Consider the following 14,179-nt stretch of genomic DNA (forward strand, 5'->3'; position numbering starts at 1 on the left):
TGTTTGTTCATCCGGAATAACATCCGGAAACTCTTATGTTGAGTCTCAACAAATTGATCCATTTGGAGGTCAATTTGGGCAGTCCGATCCCCAAGGTCAAACAATTCCCTTGAGTTCTGGATTACCACCGTATGGGGGGCAGTATACCCTTTCATTATCCCCTCCGAGAGGATATCCATACGGGAGTTCACAACAACATTCAGGTTATACTGGAATTACCTCAAGCGGTTGGGTACCTATACTACCTCAACAACCAAGAGTTGTATACTCGATGCAATAATGCTTACCTATGTCAAATATCCCAACTACGCCAACTATTGTGACGGTGTCGCAAGTTCAAGCGCTGCCTGTTGTATGCCAACCTCAGGTTTCTCAGGTTGTAATGCAACAACCCCTTGACCCTGCGACTCAACCACAATCGCCGACCAGTGGAACGACACAGGTTCAGACGGGTACAATTACCCCTCATCTTGGCCAAACTGTTAGTATCGGGCAACGGTACATGGCTTCATAACCATGGCTGGCGCAATACCAACAACCGCAATTCCAACAAGTATACCAAGGTTCTGAGCAACAAATATTTGCTAATAGTGGACAACCGTACATTCAAAACGGTCAAAATCAACCATTTTACAATGGTCATGCCCACCAACCTTACCAAACATACCAGCATCAAATGCATTATGCTGGTATGCAAAGACCAACTGCTCAGGCAATCCCATCTTATCCTGGGTATGCTTCACCTAACCTGAATCAACAGTTACCCTTTGTGGCAACTTTGGAGTTACCTGATTTAAACCGGTTAACAAACGATCCAATCGCTTATGCCCCTTGGTGGCCAGCGATTCCGCATAAACTTCCATCAAATATTCCTAAATTTAATGGAAATCTGGGTGAAGATCCATCGAATCACGTGATGACCTTTCATTTATGGTGTTCATCAAACACCCTAAATGATGATTAGATAAGACTTCGCCTCTTTCAGAGGACGTTAACGGGTCCGGCGGCAAAATGGTACATCGAATTGCCTAGAGCTTCGTTCGACAACTTCAGTACCTTAGCCACAACCTTTTTAACCCATTTTCAGTTACCAATAAGGTATGAAACGGGAACAGAACTTCTTACCAACTTCAAACAGACAACGGCCACTCACATATCTGATCATATACATGAGTGGCGACGTCGTCGTAGAATGGTAAAAATGTATGTCCCTGATCAGCTCTTAGCTGAATGGTTTATCAAGTCATTACTACCTTCCATCACAGAAGATGTGGCAAAGGGGGGAGTCGTAACAGAAGAGCAAGTTATCGCTCGTGCGCAATATCTGGACATGATTTACACTTAGTCCGACACGCTCTATGATAAAATACCTGACGCCCCTAGACCGAAATCCTCAATTCCTCCTCCTCCTAAATCGAACAAAGACTCTAATGCCGGCGATGGCGTGATTGGCACAACAGACACGAAATCGACAAAGGCTACATCCAAAAAGGCCTGTAAGATTTCAAGTCAAAATGCAAAAGATGAACTTCTTGCTTCGGAATTAAATGTTGTATCAACAGATAAAGGAAAAGAAACCAAACAACCAGGGAGCAAGAAGAAAGGCAAAGGGAAGAAGAAGAAATAGGAGGAATCATCACCTGAAAAATCTTCTTCAAACCCTCCTGGAGATAGGAAACAAAAAAATCCATGCTTCATATGCGATGAGGATCATTGGACCGCCACACAGAGCTGAGCTTAAGAAATTCTTGAAGAATTCAAAAACCTCCGTAGTATTAACTGATCCGTTTCCCAATCCAGGAACAAATCTGGTTGAAAGTGGAAATGCTTCCCTGTCTCAAGTGCTAATGTTGTTGGTTTCAAAACAGTTAAATGATGCTTTGGTATCGATAAGGAACAAAGATTATGGGAATCCACAGCTGTCGAACAACAAGGATAAAGATCAACCTAGTAGTTCGACAACAACTTCGACAGAAGTTGCGCCACCCATCATCCCTGAATTGACAATAAAACCGCCAAAGGGAGTAGTACACAAGTCGACGTTTAATCCCCGCGCTAGAGCGGCACAACATTATAATATAGTGGAAGATTTGGCCCAATCGCCATTCGCTATGTCGACTCTTGAAGTACTACAGAATTGCCCATCCCAAAGGCAGGCTTTATTATCAGCCATTGGTGGGATAGACCCAAAGGATTCCAATCTTGTATCCTTCGACCATAAAGGATACGATCCTCAATTACCAGCTCAACTAGCTTTCCTTGTTCAAGTGAAAGCCCTCAACAAAACTATTCATCGAACAATTATTGATGAGGGAGCATCTACATGCATTATGTCGATGAGTTGCTGGAAAACTTTAGGATCTCCAACCTTGTCGAGATCTTCGACGACATTAAAAGCATTCAACGGAAGGACATATACCCCATATGGTATCCTAAGTAACTTGAAAGTTGAACTAGGAGGGAAAACAGTAGAAATAGATGTTGAAGTCATCGATGGGAATCTTGATTACAACATCCTACTAAGAAGACCATGGATATATGCTATGGCAGTTGTTGTGTCGACCTATTTTAGGAAGATTGCATTTCCCTTTCAAGGAGGGATTACAATCGTCGATCAACAAAACTTCCTCCCCAATGGTTCTCAAGTTACAGGAAGCATTCCCATGATCCATGGAAGCCCCCATTCACTTCAAAATATCAGAGTAGGCCTACTAAAAGATCCTATACTAATGGGAACTTTCGCCTTTCCACCTCCAATCAACTTGGCGGAAGTGGCATCGATAGGAACCTACAATATGATATCTTCTAAAAAGATCTCAGAAAACAATATCGACATGGATCATGCAATGGTTTTGCCCCCAAGCTCAACGGAAGTATCGTAGCAATCAATGTTCCTAGCATGGGAGGCAAACCCAAATCAACGCTCATCAAGCATTTGGATAGATAGGTCTAAAGCATATGGTACCCCTTCAGATCCTTGGTCGCAAGTGCATGTCACTGACGAAGGAATTGTCCAATCAATGGTAATTGAAGGAGCACCATGGAATGATTCCCACCATCGTTCCCTTCTTCCGGATTGTGGAGAAGATACTAAAGATGACCTTTATCATCCTTCAGTCTTTTATTTCCTATCAAATACTGTAAACACGATGGATTCCGAGTGAAACTTGTCCAACATTGAAGAGACTATCGCCATAAATATCTCGACCAAAACAGATGTCGTAGAGAATATTTATGTTGGCAAATGTTGTTCTCCTTCAGAACTGGAAATATATAACGCTCTTTTTCGTGAATTCAGAGATGTCTTTGCTTGGTCATACATTGAAATGCCAAGCATTGACTCGAGTATCGTTGAACACGAAATTAAGATGTATCCAGATGTCAAACCAGTACGACAACGGCTAAGGCAGGTGCACCCCAAGAAAGCCGCTGCCATTAAGGCAGAAGTTGAAAAACTTCTCCATGCTGGTTTCATCTACCCGGTTCCTCTAACCGATTGGGTATCGAATATTGTCCCTATTATGAAAAAACAAGGAACAATTAGAGTGTGCATCGATTACAGGGATGTAAATCAGGCTTGTCCAAAAGACAACTACCCTACACCCTTCATTGACCAGATAATTGATGAATGCACCAGATGCGAAATCTTTTCATTCATGGATGGATTCTCCGGGTATAATCAAATAAATATCCGCCCACAGGACCAGTCAAAGACTGCATTTATTTGTCCGTGGGGCACGTTCGCATATCGAAAATTACCCTTTGGTTTAAAGAACGCAGGGGCGACGTTTCAGAGGGCAATGAATTATGCCTTCCATGACATCAAAAACATTGTTCAACCATACCTCGACGACCTTCCGGCTCATTCGCGAAAGCAGACTGATCACTCGGAGCATTTAAGAGCGATATTTCTACGTTGTCGACACTACAAGATACGACTCAATCCACACAAATGTGTATTTTGCGTCAATTCTGGTCATTTTCTTGGCTTTGTAGTCTCGAAAGACGGGATTCGTCTCGACCCATGTAAGGTCCAGGCAATCATAAATTTGCCTCCACCTTCGAATTTGCTTCAGATTCAGAAACTCCAAGGGAAAGCAAACTTTCTGAGGAGGTTCATTCCAAATTACACCGAACTTGCTAAAGGTTATACACTTCTTTTGAAAAAGGAAGTGCCCTTTGTTTGGGATCAGGTTGCGCAAGCTTCCTTTGATGCTTTAAAAGAATCACTAATGAAAGCATCATTAATGTACGCTCCTGATTATCAAAAGGATTTTAACCTGTATCTGGCTGCAGCAGATACGACCATCGCAATGGCTTTAGTTCAAGAAGTCGATGGAATAGAACATCCCATATATTATTTAAGTAAAAACTTAAATGATATAGAAAGAAAATATTCTTACGTTGAAAAGCTAGCACTCGCAGTTGTTCAAGCGATACAGAGATTTCGACACTATGTCCTCTTTCGGAAAACTACCATTCTGTAAGATTGCAACCCCATGACTTATATGTTGTCGCGACAGTTGCTGGGGGGCAAATATTCAAAATGGATAACAATCCTACAAGAGTTCGATCTGGAATTTGTAAAATCCAAATTGAAGAAAGCTCTAGTCTTCCCAGAATTATTGTGCGATCTCCCATCGTCGTCCAACGATGAAACGTCCGAAGAAACAATTGTGGACGAAAGTTTGTTTCTGATATCTTCAAGCAATGAGTGGTATGGGGATATAATAATTTATCTCCAAACCCAAAAATACAGGCCAAACACCTCCCACTCCAAACAAAAATGTATTCGATACCAAGCAAAAGACTACATGATTGTCGGTGATACACTTTACCGTCGTGGTATCGATACAGTTCTGAGAAGGTGCCTCACCCATGAGGAGGCCGAAAAAGTCCTGAATGATTGTCATTCAGGCGCGTGTGGGGGGCATCAATCTGGATATGCTACAGCGCAAAAAATCTTACGAGCAGGATACTTCTGGCCAACAATGTTCAAAGATTTCATAACCGCAGTCATAAGTTGCCATGCTTGTAAAATTTTCGATAGCAAAACCAGAAGACCACCCGCACCTCTGCAGCCAATAGTGATTGTTGGGCCATTCGCCAAATGGGGCATCGATTTCATGACATGTAACCCCACCTCGACCGGGGGGCATGGGTATATCATAGTCGCAATTGACTATTTTACCAAATGGGCCGAGGCGATGCCTACATTAGATAATACTGGTGAAACAGTTGCCCTCTTCTTTTTCAATCATGTAGTCGCCAGATTTGGCGTACCACAGGCTATAGTCACAGATCATGGATCGCATTTTCGCAATCACATGATGGTCAAATTAGCTACCAAACTAGGGTTGTCTCACGACAGCTCTACTCCATATTATCCGCAAGCCAATGGACAAGTTGAAGCAATCAACAAGGTCCTAAAGCGCATGCTGCAAAGGATGATTGGAGTTCAAAAGAGAAAATGGCACCTAATCCTGTACTCATCTTTGTGGGCTTACCAAACATCGGTAAGGAATGCAACTGGGTTTACACCTTTCCAACTGGTATATGGCCTGGAAGCAATCTTACCAATCCAGTGTGAAATATCATCTCTCAAACTCGCAATTGATCTCCTCCCCGGAACTTCAGAAGAAGAAGCTCGTTTCTTGGAATTTATCCAATTGGATGAAACCCATCGTGATGCCACTTTGGCTAATGAAGCCCATAAGAAACGATTCAAGGCGCTGTTCGACAAAAATGTCAAACCCCGTGTCTTCTCAGAAGGTGACTTGGTCTTGCTTTATGACCAAGACTTCGATAAATTGGGAGCAGGTAAATTTAAGTCTTTATGGATGGGCCCCTATATTGTTAAATGAGTGTTAGAAAAAGGAGCCTTCTAGTTAATGGATTATGACGGAATTCCACTAGCGCAACCTCGTAATGGGTTGTACCTCAAGCGTTACTATGCATAATGGTAACCTGTATGCTATTGTTATGTTTTTATTTTCGCTAAAGTGTTTATTTTGGTCAAGTAATCCACTTTTTACATTTATTACAGATGTCAAACCTATTGGAGTCATGTGTTGGATATGCTGTCGGAGCGAGTCGTAGTTCGCGGAACCTATCTTCCGCAGCCTGGGCTATTTTTGATCCAAGCGGCGAGTTAGTAAGTTTCAGAGGGGTATGTATTAGTCGATCAACAAATAACATCGCTGAATATAGCGCGTTGATAGAACTTCTCTTTGATGCCATCACACATGGTATACGCCGACTAATTGTCAAGCTAGACTCACAACTCGTAATACTACAACTCAATGGTATTATATTTCGTCCGAAACCCAGCTACTTATTGCATATTCCTAAGGGTTAAGATTTTGGAAAGACAATTTGATTTTATTCAATATCAACATATTTCCAAAAACTTAAACACATTAACTGACTCGTTAGCAAATTATGTGTTAGATAGACATTTGCAAAATTTATAAAAAGAAACATACCATCAATGTTTGCATTTGGATCATGTAACTTAACCAAATTAAAACTCCGAAAATCAAAAATATATATAATTATTTATGGTTTACACATAATGTTCTGTAACCAAGACAAAATCGGTCAAATGACCCAAAAACTCAAAATTCTAGGGGGCACCCTAGTCTAATGATGCTCGTGATAGCAAGTCACAGCCTATGCGATCATGCGTAAGAGACGAGTCCATCGTCTTGGCACACCAGTAATATGCCACTGTAACCGCAAAGGTAGCTCGTCAGTCCTCACATCTGGAATACCAAGAGTGAGGCCCTCAACCTGCTCTTGTAATGCTGTGAGAGTCTCGGCCACATCAAGGTCACGAAGGATAGCCCTTCCGACGACCTCTCCTGCTAGGGCGGCAGCTGGTACTCTCAGGCGAACTACTGGACGAACAGGACCAACATCTGCATGTACACATGAGTTTGATTAAAGTCTTGATAGAATAAAGCACAAGGACATTATAAATGAAAAACGATAAACAGAAATATGGTCAAAGATTTTACCAATGGTGCCCCACCGCTCGCCATCTGACAGTACTAAATCTGGATCACCCCGAAAGTCCATGCCAGCGTATGGATACTCGGAATAAACCATCTCCTGACGATGAAACCACCTGAAGAAGGTATCAGAAAATGAAATCTGAGACTGGCCAGCATGCCTAGACATATGGTCAACCCATCTCTGCATACGTGGTTCAGTAGGAGAAGGTAAATCGAGTGCAATATATTACGGCTGCATCAGTGGTATCTTCTCCAAGGCAAAGGCGGTCAAAATAGAACCGTACCCAAAGTTCTTCAACCTCCCGCTCTTTATCTTGGTCAACTATTCTTTCATCACAAGAAGTACTGCGTCGCACCAGTTGAACACCTTCGGTTGGAGGCATTCCAAGGCATACTGCATGTAAGACCGGTTGGCTACATGAAGAGCCGCACCACCAGCCATCCTACCAAAAGTAAACAGAATAGTCCTGAGGGACCTGTCAGTGACATCACGGATGATGATCTTGCCATCTCTACTCGGCTGAGATCCTTCTCTGCAGTACTGGCGAACATAATCTCTCACAGAGTCGCCTCCTCGGGCCGAACCTGATAAAGAGATGGGGGCACCCCGCCTCGACAAGCCAGTCAAGAAATAGATGTCTACTACAGTCAAGGGGATAGATTTGCCCCTGATCTGGAAAACTTTATTGGTAGGATCCCAAGCATCGAGCAAATACTGCAGTAAGTTGATCTGCTGTCTCATGCTAGAAATGCAGAAGAACTTCAGCAAGCCACAGTTCCGCAGTGCATTCACTGTAACCAGATCATGTAGGGTAAGCATGTCCTCTTCTTCATGCTCACATTCTCGCCATGTAATGGTCATCTTACTCCAAAGATCTCTGAAAAACAAACAAGAGAAAAGTTAGATCCTGATTTTGGTAAGAAACAGGCAAAATTTCCATCAAAAATTGTGCGTTAAATTCCTTTTCTGCGCCCAACGCACCTGTAGCAGTGTTCTAGGTGCGTTGAATGTCAGATAGCCTTTAGACAGGTCAACATTCAACGCACCTTTCGATACACAGAGGGTGCGCTGAAGGTAGAACAAGTTCTTCAAACCCCAGGGGATCAGAAAATCTAGGAATCAAGCTCAAAATGCAAAATGAAAGAGCTCAGGTTTAGCTCCTACCTAGTCCAGACGGCGCCGAGAATCGTCCACAGAACCCCCCGAAATCAGCTGATGAAAATCAAGGGGGAAAAGCACCTCCAAAGCTCCAACAAACCAAAGTTCAAATGAAATGGTAAAATGAGAGTTAAAAACGCTTTTTCATTACTTTTTACGTAGTTCAAAGTAAAATATTAGTGTTCTAACTCGTTTTCAAGCATATATTGTTCATTTCTGACTAGTTTGATGAAGCAGTTAAAGATACAGTACAATCTTTGAAAGAACAGAGCTATTTATGGTAAAATAAAAAAGGGACCATTCAATCGAGCAGTTTTAGCACATAGTTCAAGCTCGTTAAAAAATAAACATAAGACATGAGCAAATGTTTCCCCCCGTGTTTAAGCTCGTTAAAAAATGAACTATTCCCCGGTAAATAACCATCATGAATGTAGTACTTCAGCCGTTAAAGCCTTGGTCGTGTTTGCACCGTCACCTCCACTTTTTCATTGGCCGATCATTCACCTCCATTTGATTGTTTACCCATTTTGAGGAACATCTGCGAAGAGTGATTTCACTAGCCATCCTTGTGACACTGCCGTGATTGGAAAATTCCAAACCTTACCTGGAATCAGCTGCTACCCGTTTTATCACTCGTTCCTCAAAAGACGAGTCTCCTTTAAGCTCTTTTCAACTGACTCGTAAAATATGAAAAGATTGCCGAGCCATTGGCCTCTCCAGCTCGTTAAAGGGACAGGAAGTGCTATCCCTCCTCTAGATTTTAATCTTTTTGGACCTGAGGGATTATTACACAAAAAGATCGAGCGCTTGTTTTGTTCGGCTCGTTAAAAGTATCGAAAATCCATCCCTTCTGTATTGTTTTATACTTTTTCAGACTTAAGGGATTAGATGACGAAAAAGGAATTTTGGAGTTACCTTTACGTTCCTTTTCAGACTCCCTAAAATTGAAAAGGACTGAGTTATCTTTGTCGTTAAACTCGTTAAAAAGATTAATAGCGACAAACTTGTCTATAGACGAGAATGAGTTTCACTATCGCTAGGCTTGTTAAAACATAGCGATGGGTTTGCCCGAAGGGCAAATTATAGAAAAAGCATATGTTATCCTCCTCAAGCTTGACAAAAATATAGAGGTACTGGTCAGCAATGACTGGGGAAAAATTGGGAAGAAAACTCAAAGAAACTTTGTTGGTAGCAAGTCACTCTTGAACATGACACTTCCACTCCGTGCCTGAGTCGGGTTGGGTTGTTTCATTCACCGGTCACATCACCATGGTCACGCCATACCATCCACATTTGGGGTTAATGCTACCAATCCATCACATCAGTGTTGCCGATATGTTCAAGAGAAGTCATTCAGGGAATTCACCTGTGTCTCACCCACTACCATACATTATACTCCATTCTTTCATGACCGCCACCCTGAACCTTATATCACCAGATCGTTTTCACCTCCATTAAAATCATTTGCTCCGTTCCATGTCATTGATGTGGGATTCATTAAGGCCCTCCTGTGACGGATCACTTCTTGTCGACATCAGCTCATTATCCAAGAAGTTGACCTAGGAACACCCCATTCAGTACTTTGAAGCTTGCATGCCTCAATGGCAAGTTTCTCACTTCCGGTGACAGGTATACATCAATGGCCTTCGACCGAAAGATTTTGCGTGGTGTTCGATGCCAAGTCCTTTATTCACACCACGTGAATTGTACTACAGTACCTTGAGGGTCATTATCATTATCGGTGATTCCCCTTGCGCTTGTTAACAGTTTACATCATTGACTGGTAATCAAGCGATGTCTTTCCATGTTCGACTTTAGAACATTTCTCACATGGATCGACTTGTACTTCGAGTGAAGATCAGACGAGATTGAAGACCACGGATCTAGTTTCATCCATCTGGGCTGTGATATATATTCAGGGAAATAAAGACATTAAACGTACATCATTGCCGCACAGATAATCATCCACTCAAAAGGATGATGGCTCTATCAGAATCATCAGTCTACACTCAGACAATTGTCTGTCCTATGTACATGAAAATGAATTTATAAATCTGAGCATGGGAATGCCCGCCTCAGCTAGATCATGAAAATAGTATGAAGATAATGTATTGTATTGTATCTTATTACAGGTCTCCTCCCAGCATTGAAAGAACTTCGGATCCTCATAATAAAGCATTTCACCCGACACCAAAAGGTTAACGGCCTCATACTTTAGGGGGCAACTGTTATAGAAATTTTTGTGCCCTACAACCCCAAGCATGAAATGTCCATAAACCAAGGGCTCCTAAGTCCCTAAAAGTGTTGTTCTAACCCCTAAAGGAACAAGGTCAACAGATTACAGCTTCTCCCAGAAGTTCTCCATGAGAAACTACTCAGAATTGGTCAAAACAGGATCATTGCAGCTGCTCCACTGGCTAAGTGCGTTGCATCTCACCTAAATACACTGTGAGGGTGCGTTGCATTTCAAAAGTCCCTTCTGTGGGGTGTGATGGGTGAGAAATGACAAATGGCAGTGTCATTCCGTGAGGTGGAGAGGCAATGGAAGCTTCCAGAATCTTCTCCTGTGACACTTGCCTCACTGAATTCAACCAAGGATGAGTAAGAGGCCCTCAGTCTCCAAGTGGAAGCAAGAACTATCAGAGAGAAGACACTAATCAAATCACAAGCTGACTCATCCCCCTTACAGATATCTATATATGGATCCCTCATCCCAGAGATCCAGAGGCTGGAATTTTGCATATTGTAAGGAATTGTTGTTGGTTTCTAGAGACAAACATCATATTATTGGGTGATCTAAGCTTTGTTTGAGGTGAAGAGGGGCTTCTTTGCTGGGAGGTTGATGCTGGGTCAGAACAACTGGTTATAACTCCTCCTGGTTCTTTTCTTGTTTATCAATAAAAGCTATTTGAGTTTTCCTCCATGCTTTTGTATCATTGATGCTTGTTACAATTGTATGGTCAATTTACATCTGATCCTAGATTGTTTATGATTATAGATCCATGTCTTTGTATAGTGTCTTTGTATAGTGTTATGCTTCTGTGATCTCACAGGTACTTTGTGAAGCTGGGCGTGCAAGGGAGCAGGTAGCTGAGGACTATCAAAGAAGAGAGGGATCGAATCAAGGGATTAGCGCAAGACATAGGTTGGTCTTTCTGTTCCTCTCTATCTATAATTCATAAAGGAAAAACATAAGTAGCTTTTCTCTGTTTGTTTCTAAGGTAGCTGTCACACCTTAGTGGGATAGAGCAGTTCTATATAGACACTTTTCCCTGTAACAGGGGGCGTGAGGGGGTGGTTGGAGAGGGGGATGGGGGGAAGTGGGGGAAGAGGCGACTAGGAGAGGCGTGAGGGGGTGGCGAGGGGAGGGTGGAGCGAGGGGGCAGGAGGGGTGGAGGGTCGGTGGAGGGGTGGTTGGGAGAGGCGTGATGGGGTGCACAGGGGAGTGTGGGGGGAGGGGTGGGGATGGGGGCACTATGTGATGGTGGGGGGGCGGCTAGGGTGGGAGGGGGTGTGGGGGTGGATGGGGCAGGCGGGCCGCCTCAATGGTGTGGTGAGGAGTTGTCGCAACCCCATCCTGCACCACCATGGTGGCCCGCCCGTCCGCCCGCAGAGGTTGCACGATTCTCGGAATCGCCCACCACTCCGCAGATGGACGGGCTGGTGTCGGTGGGATTCTACCATTTCTTAGTGTTAATATTTTTTTAATTTCGATTATCTGATTATACAAATTAAAAATTTACGATATATTTTCGTTTTGGATTTAAGTTAATATGTTTTCATTATTTACTGATTTATCTGTTTCTATTTTTCAGGAAAATGGCATCAAAGAAGATTTCTGTGAATCTTTCTAGACCAAATACTCTTAAAGGTGCATCTTCAAAAAACATTGGTGAATGAACTCCACATGAGCTCATGGCTACAAATCTTTCAAGTGCCTCAAATGATAAGAAGATGATTTCATACTAGAAGAATTCAAAAGAGGTGAAATTTCCATCAAGAATCTGGTATGTGAAAGAAAGAGAAAGCCAAAATGTGAATATATATCTATATATTGATATACCGAATGATAATGGAATTTATGAGGTGATGGGAAGAGTCGTAGATATTTGTTCGGTACTAGACACTAAAGTTGTTTACATACTTACAAAAGCTCCCAAGTCACATGAAATGATTAAATGTCGACTATCATATTCATTGTATGACACATGTGTAAACAAATTGTAAATGAGATGAAACAAAACATCGTAAGTATTGTTATTTATATTTGTATTTTGTGTTCTTGAAAGTGTCTCGCTATATTTTTTAACTTTGTTTTTATTGACATATGACATTTTGTTTGGCATAATTTTGTTGAAAGTTGTTCAATTAGGTTGGGAGGCATTCATTTCATAGAGCATGATATCATGAAAGTTGTCAGCAGTTTTTACTCAGTGTCAGAAGAATATATGGAAAACAAGAAAAATGTAGTAATTGATGATGATACAAAACTACATCCAAAGGATCAGAAAAGAAAAAAGGCCTCTAGTGGATAAATCTAGCAAGGGTAGACAAGTTACTTTTGAGGACAATGAAGTTGAAACTGACAGTGAAGCATATGTTGTCGTTACTGAAGATGACATTGGAACTGAGAAGAGATGTAAAAGAAAAAAAGTAAAAATGCCCAAGAATAAATCTGTTGAGAATGTTATGACGAAGAAAAGTAAAGTTGAATATTTTGAAGTAGTCATTACCATCAATCAAAGTGAAACTTCAAAAGAAAGCAGAGAAATCGTTACACCAGGTGCTGATTTAGAGGATGGCATTATCAAAACAAAACAAAATTCCATTCGAAAAAATTTGACAAAGGGAAACTTAATTGATGGTGGTCGTACATTTCAACTTAATGTCAGACAAACCTATAAGGCAAGTGAAGGACAATGTCAATATCAAGTTAGAAAGCCACACCATTTGCATGTTCACAACTTGAAGACATTGATGAGGTACAATCCATATGCTCATGTGGTTAATTATGTGCTTCTTGTTGATCCAATTCAAGTTCCCAACAAAGAAGCATTTGATAAGTCCAAATGTTTTGAATATAATTATTATGTGCTTGGGGGGAACCAACCTGTAGAAGCTCAAATACAATTGATGAGGAATATCCCAATAACCCGTGTTTTGAAACAATGAAATTTATCATTTATGTTGGTTTATCAGATACAGAAGCAAAGTTAGTGGCATGGGATCATAATTCAGATAATGAATATAGAATGTCTATGACTTTCATCCAAAGAGTTAGATTTATTCATAGTGAATATCAAGAAAAATGTGGTGGGGATAGGATAAATGTTGTTGCAGATTTCCGAAGGGAATGCTATATCAAAATAGGCTATCAAATTGAAGAGAAAAGCAATTCAAAAAGTGGAAAAAGAAAAATTGTTAGTGATTTATTCAGAGGTGTTGATAACATTTTCCAATTAGCATTTAGAACTAGAGATGTTTGGAAGTTGATTGATGAGATTTTTAGCATATGGGAAAACATTGGCATTAAAATCAGAAGGTCAAAAAGTCTAAGCCATTGATATGTAGTAGCAGTAAATCAGCTCCTGAAATGAAGCAGCTTCCAGAAGATATGACTATCACACCTTGGAGAGAAATGCAAGGAGTGAAAGATGAAAAAATTGTCAAAACAATATTATCTCGTGTGAGGTCAGGAGAATTATCATTGGAGGAAATGTCTGAGGAATTTCAAAAGTTAGTTTGTTGAATTAATTTTATTTATTTCTAGATTATAATTTTCTTTTAAATAAAACATGTTGTTCTTGGTAGTATTTGTTATACATATCATTATATTAACTTTTTGTTACTTTATCTATGCAATCACAAAGTTTACATGAAAATTCAAGAACAAATGGTTAAATTGTTGAATGAAGATAGTTTGGATGATGTTGTATGCAACTATCCAGATTCAAGTTCTACATCAACATTAAAAGATTTTTATCTTGCATTTAAAAAGTATCTT

This window comes from Pinus tabuliformis, chromosome 7 (assembly GCF_031772625.1).
Source record: "Pinus tabuliformis cultivar Carrire ecotype Pingquan chromosome 7, CPIR1, whole genome shotgun sequence".
In the NCBI taxonomy this organism is placed as follows: domain Eukaryota; kingdom Viridiplantae; phylum Streptophyta; class Pinopsida; order Pinales; family Pinaceae; genus Pinus; species Pinus tabuliformis.